This window comes from Bos javanicus, chromosome 7, assembly GCF_032452875.1.
Source record: "Bos javanicus breed banteng chromosome 7, ARS-OSU_banteng_1.0, whole genome shotgun sequence".
In the NCBI taxonomy this organism is placed as follows: Eukaryota; Metazoa; Chordata; class Mammalia; order Artiodactyla; family Bovidae; genus Bos; species Bos javanicus.
In genome coordinates this window covers 93,063,264-93,075,831 of record NC_083874.1, presented here as the reverse complement: position 1 = coordinate 93,075,831, position 12,568 = coordinate 93,063,264, and the positions used below count along the sequence as shown (strand labels likewise).

At 42.4% G+C, this 12,568-nt stretch overlaps 1 protein-coding gene across 4 annotated transcripts in view; it reads left to right on the top strand.

Moving 5' to 3' along the window:
• The first annotated feature begins 11,404 nt into the window (after positions 1 to 11,404).
• The window catches only part of ARB2A (ARB2 cotranscriptional regulator A), a 422,536-nt gene continuing 421,372 nt past the window's right edge, over positions 11,405 to 12,568 (top strand). For 3 of the 4 annotated variants that reach the window (XM_061424392.1, XM_061424389.1, XM_061424393.1), the window contains exon 1: positions 11,406 to 11,585. The gene's annotated coding sequence lies outside the window, so the exon portion shown is untranslated. Of the gene's footprint in view, positions 11,586 to 12,568 lie in introns of all 4 variants that reach the window. The other variant, XM_061424395.1, reaches the window with a different exon arrangement.

The window sequence follows — 12,568 nt, the reverse complement described above, 5'->3', positions numbered from 1 at the left end:
TTATTGGCCTAGCAATGTTAAAACTCAACATTTAAAGCTCAACATTCAGAAAACGAAGATCATGGCATCTGGTCCCATCACTTCATGGGAAATAGATAGGGAAACAGTGGAAACAGTGTCAGACTTTATTTTTGGGGCTCCAAAATCACTGTAGATGGTGACTGCAGCCATGAAATTAAAAGACGCTTACTCCTTGGAAGAAAAGTTATGACCAACCTAGATAGCATATTGAAAAGCAGAGACATTACTTTACCAACAAAGGTCCATCTAGTCAAGGCTATGGTTTTTCCAGTGGTCATGTATGGATGTGAGAGTTGGACTGTGAAGAAGGCTGAGCACCGAAGAATTGATGCTTTTGACCTGTGGTGTTGGAGAAGACTCTTGAGAGATCCTTGGACTGCAAGGAGATCCAACCAGTCCATTCTGAAGGAGATCAGCCCTGGGATTTCTTTGGAGGGAATGATGCTGAAGCTGAAACTCCAGTACTTTGGCCACCTGATGCAAAGAGTTGACTCATTGGAAAAGACTCTGATGCTGGGAGGGATTGGGGGCAGGAGGAGAAGGGGACAACAGAGGATGAGATGGTTGGATGGCATCACCGACTCGATGGACGTGAGTCTGATTGAACTCCGGGAGTTGGTGATGGACAGGGAGGCCTGGTGTGCTGCAATTCATGGGGTCGCAAAAGTTGGACACGACTGAGTGACTGAACTGAACTGAATGTTAAAACAATATGAAATAATTTTTAATAAAATACAGTTTACCCTTGAACAACATAGGTTTGAACTGTACAGGTTCACTTACATGCAGATGTTTTACTAAATATATACCACACTGCTACATAATATACAGTTGGCTGATCTATAGATTCAGAACTGTGGATATGGAGAGTCAGTTGGAACATTACACAGTCAGGATAGGCACCCCTAACCCCTGTGTTCAAGAGTCAACTGTATAGATGATAATGTATATTTCAGATATTTTAGATTGTCATCTCTATGAAAAAAATGTTATAAAACTACCAACCGAGAAATGGGAAACATAAATCGCTGTTTTGTCTACTAATATCGGTTTATGTTAAATATCCTATTATTCCCAGTTCACAGATTCCTGAGTCAAAGGGAGCTTCAGGTAGTTTATATCAGAAATTTCTTATAAAAAATTTTTGTTTTTCTAATGATTTTCATGATTCTTGAAGCATTGCATAATTTAAAAAAACACTGTGCTAGGTGAAATAAGACAGCCACAAAAAGACAAATGCTGTATGATTCTACTTATCTGAAGTATCTAAGAGTAGTCAGATTCATAGAAACAAAGCAGAATGATGGCTACTTGGGATTACGGGGAGGGGGAAAGAGGAGTTGTTTAATAGGTATAGAGTTTCAGTTTTACAAGAAGAAAAATATTCTGACCATATGTTTCACAACAACATGACTATATTTAATACTGCTGAACCAGACACTTAAAAATGGTTAAAATGGGCTAAGATGGTAGACTTTATATTATTTTATACTATTGTGTGCTCTTTATTTACCATGTGCACACATACACACACGGCTGTAAGTGGAATCTCTACTAATGAACTTTCTTAACATGATGACTGAAAGCTTTTAAATTTTAATGGGGAACTATGAGACCTGTATATTTGGTATCAAAGATTATTCTACACAACAATAAAAACTACCCGCTTTGCCTTTGAGAAATGTTTACAACAGCATCATGAGTAGAGCGGTAAACACTTGTTTCTCCAGAATTTAAAGAATCCAAAGCCCTGTAAATCTCTTTTCCCCTCAAAATATCATAATAACTACTTATAAGAAAAAGACTTATATTAGTAATTACTACAGAATTAACAATACTGTCATAACTTGGCAGCTTGAAACAACACACACCTTCATCATCCCATAGCCTTTGTGTCAAGTGTCTGGACATGGTTTAGCTGGGCTCCCCGCTCAGGACCTCACAAGGCTGCAATGCCGGTGTCAGCCACGGCTTGGACTCATCCGAGGTTCAACTGGGTAATACACCACTTCTAAGTTCACATTGTTGTTAACGACATTCATCACCTTGCAGGCTACCAATTCAGAGCTTCAGTTTCTTGCCATGTGAGTCTAGCCAAAATGGCCTCTTGTGTGCTCTGTAAGAAACAGACAATCTTGCAAGGTGAATGTTACAACTGTATGTTACAAAATCACATGTATTTAATCATGCACATTCCATCTCCTTTATCCAGTTCTAGTAGTTAAGAGCAAGTCGCTCATCCCACTCAAACTCAGGAGGAGGGGATCCTTTTGTTGCTTTGTAATGGAATTTCCATTTGGTTCCTTATTGTAAATTTTATGTGTTTCTTGAGAATTCCTGCATTTTTGTTCAATGTGAATATATTTTAAGACATTAAGCATAGTTGTAATAGCTCTTTAATTCTTTCTTGTCTAATGATTCCAACAATGAGTTAGCTTGGGATCAGTCTGTATGTTGGTGTTTTATTCTTTCAAGTCTAAATATATCATTCCATTGTCTACTTGCATAGTTTCTGGAAAAAAAGTTTAAAAACTCACATCTTTTTTTTTTCCCTCTGTAGGCAGCATTATTTTCTTCCCTGACTTCTTTCAAAATTTTCTCATAGACTTTGATTTTCTAACGTTTGATTATATATGCCCAAGTGTAAATTTTTTTTTTACTATTTATCTAGTTTAGACTCCTCTAAGTTCTTGGATCTGTGGATTTTAGTGTGTCAATAATTTTGAAAAATTGTGTCATTACTTCAAATAGTTCCTTTTTATTTCTTTCTCCCTTCTTTTTCTAGTATTTGCATTAGGCACACACTAAACTTTTTGTAATTTTCCCACTTTCTTGGGTATTCTGTTTCATCTTTTTGATTCCTTTTTCTTTTTGTTTTTCAGTTTTGGAAGTTTCTTTTGACATACCCTCAACCTAGATTCCTTCCTTGTTTGTGTTCAGTCTACTTATGAGTCAGACTGCCAGAAGTATTTTTCATTTCCGTTCCTATGTTTTAGATTTCTACCATTTCCTTTTGAATCTTTCTTAACATTTTCATCTCTCTGCTTACTGTTCCCTTCTTTTGCTGCATGAAGTCCACTTTCCTTCCACTTCGAAGGTTAGAGTGGTCTGGAGTAGAGCAGTTTCATTCCACTAGGCTGGTAAGCACCTGGTTGGTTAGGGTCTGGTAAAACAGTTTCCCTTAAAGGCAGGCTTTGTTAAGGAAAATAGAGAGCTCTGGGCATATTTCAAAATGGTCACTTTTCCTCTCCCACTGTCAGAAGAGACTTTTTCTCTGATTTTCAATGTGGCTCCTTGAGGTAACAGTCACAAAAGTGTTCTACCTTCCTTCCCACAACCAATGAAACCACTTGGGAGTCTTGATTCTCAAACCAGTCCGTGAGTTTCAACGCCTAGAGTAGTCCACAGTGTTGCTGTTTAGCCACTGTGTCCTACTCTTTGCGACCCCATGGACTGCAGCATGCCAGGCTCCCCTGTCCTTCACTATCCCCTGAAAGAAAGAAAAAGAAAGTGAAGTCGATCAGGCGTGTCCAACTCTTTGTGACTGTATGGACTGTAGCCTATCAGGCTTCTCCGTCCATGGGATTTTCCAGGCAAAGGTACCGGGGTAGGTTGCAATTTCCTTCTTCAGGGGATCTTTCGGACCCAGGGAACGAACCCAGGTCTCCTGCATTGCAGGGAGACGCTTTACCCTCTGAGCCACAGGGAAGACTCCCACTATCCCCTGGAGTTTGCTCAAATTCATGTCCACTGAGATGGGATGCAATCTAATCTTCTCATCTGCTGCCGTCCCCTTCTCCTTTTGCCTTCAGTCTTTCCCAGCATCAGGACTTTTTTTTACAATGAGTCAGCTCTTCCTATCAGGTGGCCATAGTATTGGTGTTTCAGTCATTACAATGATTATTCAGGGTTGATTTCCTTTAGGATTGACTGGTTTAATCTCCTTGCTGTCCAGGGGACTCTCAAGAGTCCTCCTTCTCCAGCACCACCATTCAAAAGCATCAGCTTTTCAGTGCTCAGCCTTCTTTTATGGCCCAACTCTCACATCCATACATGACTACTAGAAAAACCATAGCTTTTTCTATGTGGACCTTTGTTGGCATAGTGATGTCTCTGCTTTTTACTATGCTGTCTAGCTTTCCTTCCAAGAAGCAAGTGTCTTTTAATTTCGTGGCTGCAGTCACCATCATAGTGATTTTGGAAACCCCCAAAATAAAATCTGTCACTGCTTCCACTTTTTCCCCTTCCATTTGCCATGAAATGATGGGTCCAGATACCATGACCTTAGTTTTTGAATGTTGATTTTTCCATGTCTGGCTCTGTTGCTTCTTCTACTGCGTACAGGTTTCTCAGGAGACAGATAAGGTGGTACGGTACTCACATCTCTTTAAGAAATGTTCACAGTTTGTTGTAATCCACAAGGTCAAAGGCTTTAGTGTAGTCAATGAAGGAAATGTTTTTTCTGGAATCCCCTTGCTTTCTCCATGATCCAACTAATGTTGGCAATTTGATCTCTGGTTCCTCAACCTTGTCTAAACCCAGCTTGTATATCTGGAAATTCTCAGTTCACATACTGCTGAAGCTGAGATTGAATGATTTTGAGCATAACTTTATTACCATGTGAAATGAGTGCATTTGTATGGTAGTTTGAACATTCTTTGGCATTGCCCTTTTTGGGATTAGAATGAAAACTGACCTTTCCCACAGCTGAGATTTCCAAATGTGCTGACATATTGAGTGCAGCACTTTAAAAGCATCTTCTTTTAGGATTTTAAATAGCTCACCTGGACGGTGACCTTCTGCCAATTCATCTATTACAATTTAAAGTGTTCTACCCATACTGACTTCTGCTTCCTGTTCAGTTCACTCACGCAGTCATGTCCAACTCTTTGCAACCTCATGGACTGCAGCACACTAGGCCTCCCTGTCCATCACCACCTCCCAGAGTTTACTCTAACTCATGTCCATTGGTCGGTGATGCCATCCAACCATCTCATCCTCTGACGTCCCCTTTTCTTCCTGCCTTCAATCTTTCCCAGCATCAGGGTCTTTTCCAGTGAGTCAGTTCTTCACATCAGGTGGCCAAAGTATTACAAATTCAGCCTCAGCATTAGTCCTTCCAGTGAATATTCAGGACTGATTTCCTTTAGGATTCAATGGTTGTATCTCCTTGCAGTCCAAGGGACTCTCAAGAGTCTTCTCCAACACCATGGTTCAAAAGCATCAATTCTTCTGCACTCAACTTTCCTTATAGTCCAACTCTCACGTCCATACATGACTACTGGAAAAACCATAGCCTTGACTAGACGGACCTTTGTTGGCAAAGTAATGTCTCTGCTTTTTAATATGCTGTCTAGGTTGGTCATAACTTTTCTTCCAAGGAGCAAGTCCCTTTTAATTTCATGGCTGCAGTCACCATCTGCAGTGATTTTGGAGCCCCCCAAAATAAAGTCTGTCACTGTTTCCCCATCTATTTGCCATGAGGTGATGGGACCAGATGCCACGAGCTTAGTTTTCTGAATGTTGAGCTTTAAGCCAACTTTTTCACGCTCCTCTTTCACTTTCATCAAGAGGCCCTTTAGTTCTTCTTTGCTTTCTGCCATAAGGGTGGTATCATCTGCATATCTGAGGTTACTGATATTTCTCCCAGCAATCTTGATTCCAACTTGTGCTTCATCCAGCCCAGCATTTCTCATGATGTATTCTGCATATAAGTTAAATAAGCAGGGTGACAATAAACAGCCTTGACATACTCCCTTTCTTATTTGGAACCAGTCTGTTGTTCCATGTCCAGTTCTAACTGTTGCTTCTAGACCTGCATCAAAAGGCAGATCAGGTGGTCTGGTATTCCCATCTCTTTCAGAAATTTCCACAGTTCATTGTGATCCACACAGTCAAAGGCTTTGGCATAGTCAATAAAGCAGAAATAGATGTTTTTCTGGAACTCTCTTGCTTTTTCAATGATCTAACGGATGTTGGCAATTTGACCTCTAGTTCCTTTGCCTTTTCTAAATCCAGCTTCGACATCTGGAAGTTCACGGTTCACGTATTGCTGAAGCCTGGCTTGGAGAATTTTGAGCATTACTTTACTAGCGTGTGAGATGAGTGCAATTGTGCAGTAGTTTGAGCATTCTTTGGTATTGCCTTTCTTAGGTCTTGGAATGAAAACTGACGTTTTTCATTCCTGTGGCCACTGCTGAGTTTTCCACATTTACTGGCATATTGAGTGCAGCACTTTCATAGCATCATCTTTTAGAATTTGAAATAGCTCAACTGAAATTCCATCACCTCCACTAGCTTTGTTCGTAGTGATGCTTCCTAAGGCCCCCTTGACTTTGCATTCCAGGATGTCTGGCTCTAGGTGAGAGATCATACCATTGTGATTATCTGGGTTGTTAAGCTCTTTTTTGTACAGTTCTTCTGTGTATTCTTGCCACCTCTTCTTAATATCTTCTGCTTCTGTTATGTCCATACCATTTCTATCCTTTATTGTGTCCATCTTTGCATGAAAATTTCCCTTGGTATCTTCCATTTTCTTAAAGAGATCTCTAGTCTTTCCAGTTCTGTTGTTTTCCTCTATTACTTTGCACTGATCACTGAGGAAGGCTTTCTTATCTCTCCTTGCTATTCTTTGCTACTTGAGTGCTACTCTGCATTCAAATGGGTATATCTTTCCTTTTCTTTGCTTTTCACTTCTCTTCTTTTCACAGCTATTTGTAAAGCCTCCTCAGACAGCCATTTTGCTTTTCTGCATTTCTTTTCCTTGGGGATGGTCTTCATCACTGCCTCCTGTACAATGTCATGAACCTCCATCCATAGTTCTTCAGGCTCTCTGTCTATCAGATCTAATCCCTTGAATCTATTTGTCATTTCCACTGTATAATCATAAGGGATTTGATTTAGGTCATACCTGAATGGACTAGTGGTTTTCCCTACTTTCTTCAATTTAAGTTTGAATTTGGCAATAAGTAGTTCATGATCTGAGCCACACTCAGCTCCTGGTCTTGTTTTTGCTGACTGTGTAGAGCTTCTCCATCTTTGGGTGCAAAGAATATAATCAATCTGATTTCAGTATTGACCATCTGGTGATGTCCATGTGTAGAGTCTTCTCTTGTGTTGTTGTAAGAGGGTGTTTGCTCTGTTCAGTGCATTCTCTTGGGAAAACTCTGTTAGGCTTTTCCCTGCTTCATTCTGTACTCCAAGGCCAAATTTGCCTGTTACTCCAGGTGTTTCTTGACTTCCTACTTTTGCATTCCAGTCCCCTATAATAAAAAGGACATCTTTTTTAGGTGTTAGTTCTAGAAGATCTTGTAGGTGTTCATAGAACCATTCAACTTCAGCTTCTTTAGCATTACTCGTGGGGGCATAGACTTGGATTACTGTGATACTGAATGGTTTGTCTTGGAAATGAACAGTGATCATTCTGTCATTTTTGAGATTGCATCCAAGTACTGCATTTTTTACTGTTTTGTTGACTATGATGGCTACTCCATTTCTTCTAAGGGATTCTTGCCCACAGTAGTAGATATAATGGTCATCTGAGTTAAATCCACCCCTCCAGCCCATTTTAGTTTGCTGATTCCTAAAATGTCAGCATTCACTCTTGCCATCTCCTGTTTGACCACTTCCAATTTGTCTTGATTCACGGACCTAACATTCCAGGTTCCTATGCAATATTGCTTTTTACAGCATTGGACTTTGCTTCTATCACCAGTCACATTCAGAACTGGGTGTTGTTTTTGCTTTGGCTCTGTCTCTTCATTCTTTCTGGAGTTATTTCTCCACTGATCTCCAGTAGCATATTGGGCACCTACCGAACTGGGGAGTTCATCTTTCAGTGTCCTATCTTTTTACCTTTTCAAACTGTTCATGGGGTTCTCAAGGAAAGAATGATGAAGTGGTTTGCCATTCCCTTCTTCAGTGGACCACATTTTGTCAGAACTCTCCACCACCACCATGACCGACTGTCTTGGGTGGCCCTATGTGGCATGGTTCATAGTTTCATTGAGTTAGACAAGGCATGGTTCATGTGATCAGATTGGTTAGTTTTGGTGACTGTGGTTTCCAGTCTGTCTGCCCTCTGATTGAGAAGGATAAGAGGTTTATGGAAGATTCCTGATGGGAGAGACTGACTGAGGGGGAATCTGAGGAATCTCTGATGGATCCATGTTCAGTGAATCTTTAATCCAATTTTATGTTGATAGGTGGGGCTGTGTTCCCTGCCTTTTATTTACCTGAGGCCAAACTATGGTGGAGGTAATGAAGATAATGGCGACCTCCTTCAAATGGTCCCATGCATTCACTGCTACACTCAGTGCCCCCAACCCTGCAGCAGGCCACCACTGACCTGTGCCTCTGCTTGAGACTCCTGGACACTCACGGGGAAGTCTGGGTCAGTCTCTTGTGGGGCCACTGCTCCTTTCTCCTGGGTCCTGGTGCACACAAGGTTCTGTTTGTGCCCTCGAAGAGTCTGTTTCCCGGTCCTGTGTAAGTTCTGGCAGCTCTATGGTGGGTTAATGGCGACCTCCTCCAAGAAGGCTTATGCCATACCTGGATCTGCTGCATCCAGAGCCCCTGCCCCTGCGGCAGGCCACTGCTGACCGTACCTCGTCAGGAGACACTCAAACATCGTTCTGGCTCAGTCTCTGTGGGGTCTCTGGGTCCTGGTGTGCATAGGTTTGTTGGAGCCCTCTAAGTGTCTCTGGCAGGAATGGAGTTTGATTTCTGTTAAGCTATGCTTTTCTTTAACTACTTTCCTGTCTTTTTAATTTGAGGCGTAATAGTTTTCTGACTTCAATTCTCTAAAGGATCTAAAAAGAGCTGTTGAATTTAGGTTTTTAGGCTTTTCTTTCTTGTCATGAGGATAAGAATGCTGATTTTCAAGCTTCAAACTCTTTACATATTGGACTGGAAATCTCTAATTCACTCTAAACTGTGTTCTTTCCAATCATACTCCTGACTCACAAATATGGCTGGAAGGAAGGGAAAATTGTTTTGTCTCACCTTCTGCACCTTTTACTTCTATATGTTCCACACTTATTCTGTTACTTTGAGGTCCTTCAATGTCGCCTCATGAGTGGGAAGAAAAGGCTGTCATAGACTGTGACCACGCTTCCCTCAGTAAAAATGTCCAGGTGCTGGTGTTTTCTGTCATCAAGTACTTTTGTACATTTTGTTCTGGAGGTTCACCCAAGTCCAGGAATTCCAACACTGCCATTCTCTGATACATGGGACAGATGCTCCAGCCAATATCTCTAACTTTCCATGCAGTCCCTCTTCTTGCAGCTTACTTCACACAACCTTATTCTACTGACTTGTTTGTTCCTTTCTGCTAGAGTTACTTCTCTCCCTTTCTTCAAAATAATTCTATCCTAGAGTTTGTGTCTCTCCATAAAGATACAGGAAATCCTAAGCCCAGTACCTCAGAATGTGACCTTACTTGGAATAAAGTCATCAGATAGGTAATCAGGTTAAAATGAGGTCACTGGGATGGGCCCTTATTTAATATGACTGATGTCCCTATAATAAGGAAATTTGGACACAGAGACAGCACACAGAGAGAATCTCATGTGAAACTAAAGAGATTGGGGTGATGTAGCTACAAGGCAAGGGGCATCAAAGATTGCCAGCATCCCTGTAGAAGCAAGGGAGAGGCAAGGAACAAATTCTTCCTTGTAGCCCTTGGAAGGAACCAACATTGGATGTACTTTGGTCTCAGACTTCTAACCTCCAGAGCTGTGAGGCAATACATTTCCACTGTTTAAGCCACCTGGTTTGAGGTACTTCCTTATGGCAGCCCTAGCAAATGAAAACACCTAGCCACGTACCAACATGTCTACTAGTTGCTGGGAAAACTTAACCGTTATTATCTCTGTACTCTGTCAATGAAGAATACCAAGTCTCTTGTCTTCCAAGCAAGAACTGGTAAATCATGTTTAGCATTGCCTTTTCCAAAACTCCAAATTATTGGCCAAGTTCCCATGCCTCACTCCAAAACTATTTCTTACCACCTTTTTCTTCAACAGCAGCTTGGGGTGGCCCAGTGTCAGATCATTCAGGATCTTATGGATGTATGAAAACAACTTTGGATTTTAATTTTAGTAGAGAACATCTTAAATGTTTTGAATAGGGAAGGAACAGATTCTAATTTTCTTTTTAAATGGATTTCTACAGTTGCCAATTGGAGACTAGATTGTACAGAGGTAAGAATAGAAGCATTTAGAACAGTCACTTTGAACACCCATTGAGGACCAGTGTAGAAGTTGTAGAAGTGGTAAGAACTGGCTAGATTTAGGATACCTTTTGAAGACAGAGCAAACCTATACGCAGGTCAGTAAGCAACAGTTAGAACTGGACATGGAACAACAGACTGGTTCCAAATAGGAAAAGCAGTACGTCAAGGCTGAATATTGTCACCCTGCTTATTTAACTTATATGCAGACTACATCATGAGAAACGGTGGGCTGGAAGAAGCACAAACTGGAGTCAAGATTGCCGGGAGAAATATCAATAACCTCAGATATGCAGATGACACCACCTTTATGGCAGAAAGTGAAGAGGAACTAAAAAGCCTCTTGATGAAAGTGAAAGAGGAGCGTGAAAAAGTTGGCTTAAAGCTCAACATTCAGAAAACGAAGATCATGGAATCTGGTCCCATCACTTCTGGGGAAACAGATGGGGAAACAGTGGAAACAGTGTCAGAGTTTATTTTCTGGGGCTCCAAAATCACTGCAGATGGTGATTGTAGCCATGAAATTAAAATACGCTTACTCCTTGGAAGAAAAGTTATGACCAACCTAGATAGCACACTGAAAAGCAGAGACATTACTTTGCCAACAAAGGTCCGTCTAGTCAAGGCTATGGTTTTTCCAGTAGTCATGTATGGATGTGAGAGTTGGACTGTGAAGAAAGCTGAGTGCCTAAGAGTTGATGCTTTTGAACTGTGCTGTTGAAGAGTCTTGAGAGTCCCTTGGACTGCAAGGAGATCCAACCAGTCCATTCTGAAGGAGATCAGCCCTGGGTGTTCTTTGGAAGGAATGATGCTAAAGCTGAAACTCCAATACTTTGGCCACCTCATGCGAAGAGTTGACTCTTCATTGGAAAAGACTCTGATGCTGCGAGGGATTGGGGGCAAGACGAGAAGGGGACGACAGAGGATGAGATGGCTGGATGGCATCACAGACTCGATGGAAGTGAGTTTGAGTGAACCCTGGGAGGTGGTGATGGACAGGGAGGCCTGGCGTGCTGCGATTCACGAGGTCGCAAAGAGTAGGACATGACTGAGCGACTCAACTGAACTGAACTGAACTGAACTGAACAGCCCAGGGAACCAACCCAGCGACCGCGCCCCGCCCACTTCCGGCCGGTCGCGGCGGTCGGCGTCGCGTGCGCGATGACGTTGCAGTCTCTAGCGGACCCCGGAAGTGCAACTTGAACTTGATCGGGGCGCGGATTCCCGAGAGGGAAAGTCATAACAACCGCACGAGGGAGTTCGACTGGCGAGCTGGAAGGCCACGCCTCCTCCCGCCTCCCCCCACAGCCCTGCAGCTGGGGGCAGAGTTCAGGTAGGACAAGCGTTTGCCGGCGTGCGAGCTCGCGGGGGGCAGGCCCGGGCAGGAATCAAGAGGAAGAGGCCGGCCCCTTGATTCATCCTGGGCGGGGGTCGCTGCCGCCGGAGGGGGCCGGAGGGTACCCGGGAGCCAAGTTGTGGTTCCTGCGCACCCCTCTGCCTTCTGCCCGGGACCTCGCCGATGGGCAGCTTAACTCCTGCTATTTCCATTTTCGATGCGGGGCAGAACACGTGTGTTCCCTGGCTGAGTCTCCTTCCACTTGGAGACTGTAGCGTAATGGGCCTTCCTAAGCTTTCTCAGGTTGGGGGGTAGGGTGGAGGGGGATGCATTGCAGTTTTCTGGTTAAAGATTTTTCTACGAAAATTACCATCACCTGACAGACCTTTATCAGAAATCATTCGCTGCAGACGGAAGACTATGAAGTGCAGTTATAAAATGCTCTCAAAACTTGTAACTTGCACGAGCTCTGGTGGGACATTTCACTGGGATGCGTTCGTAATTGAAGACTTTTGACTTTGAAATAAAGTTAGGTATATTTTGGAGTCAGTCTTCTCTTTCCCTCATCCAGAGATTTAACATATTCGTCTAGAGCTCCGGAGTGTGTATTCGTTGTGCCAAGTAATTGGTTAGTTTTTGACTATCTTGCATTTGTCTATTTCCCCAAATCCTCTCAAAAGTTCCAAAGGGAAAAATCCTCTGGTTTTTCAGGCTACCATGTGCCTTATACCATTTACCAAAATGTGTGAAATATCCATTTCACGGTAACTTTTGTCTTAAAGCTTTGTTAGAGGTACATTCTTCGTGTTTATTCTTTATCCCTCATTGCGAGGAACAGATACACTGTATTTATTTAATGTATTTAGAAAACGAACGTCAAAAGGGGACGACAGAGGATGAGATGGTTGGATGGCACCACCAACTCCATGGACATGAGTTTGAGCAAGCTCCGGGAGTTGGTGATGGACAAGGAAGCCTGG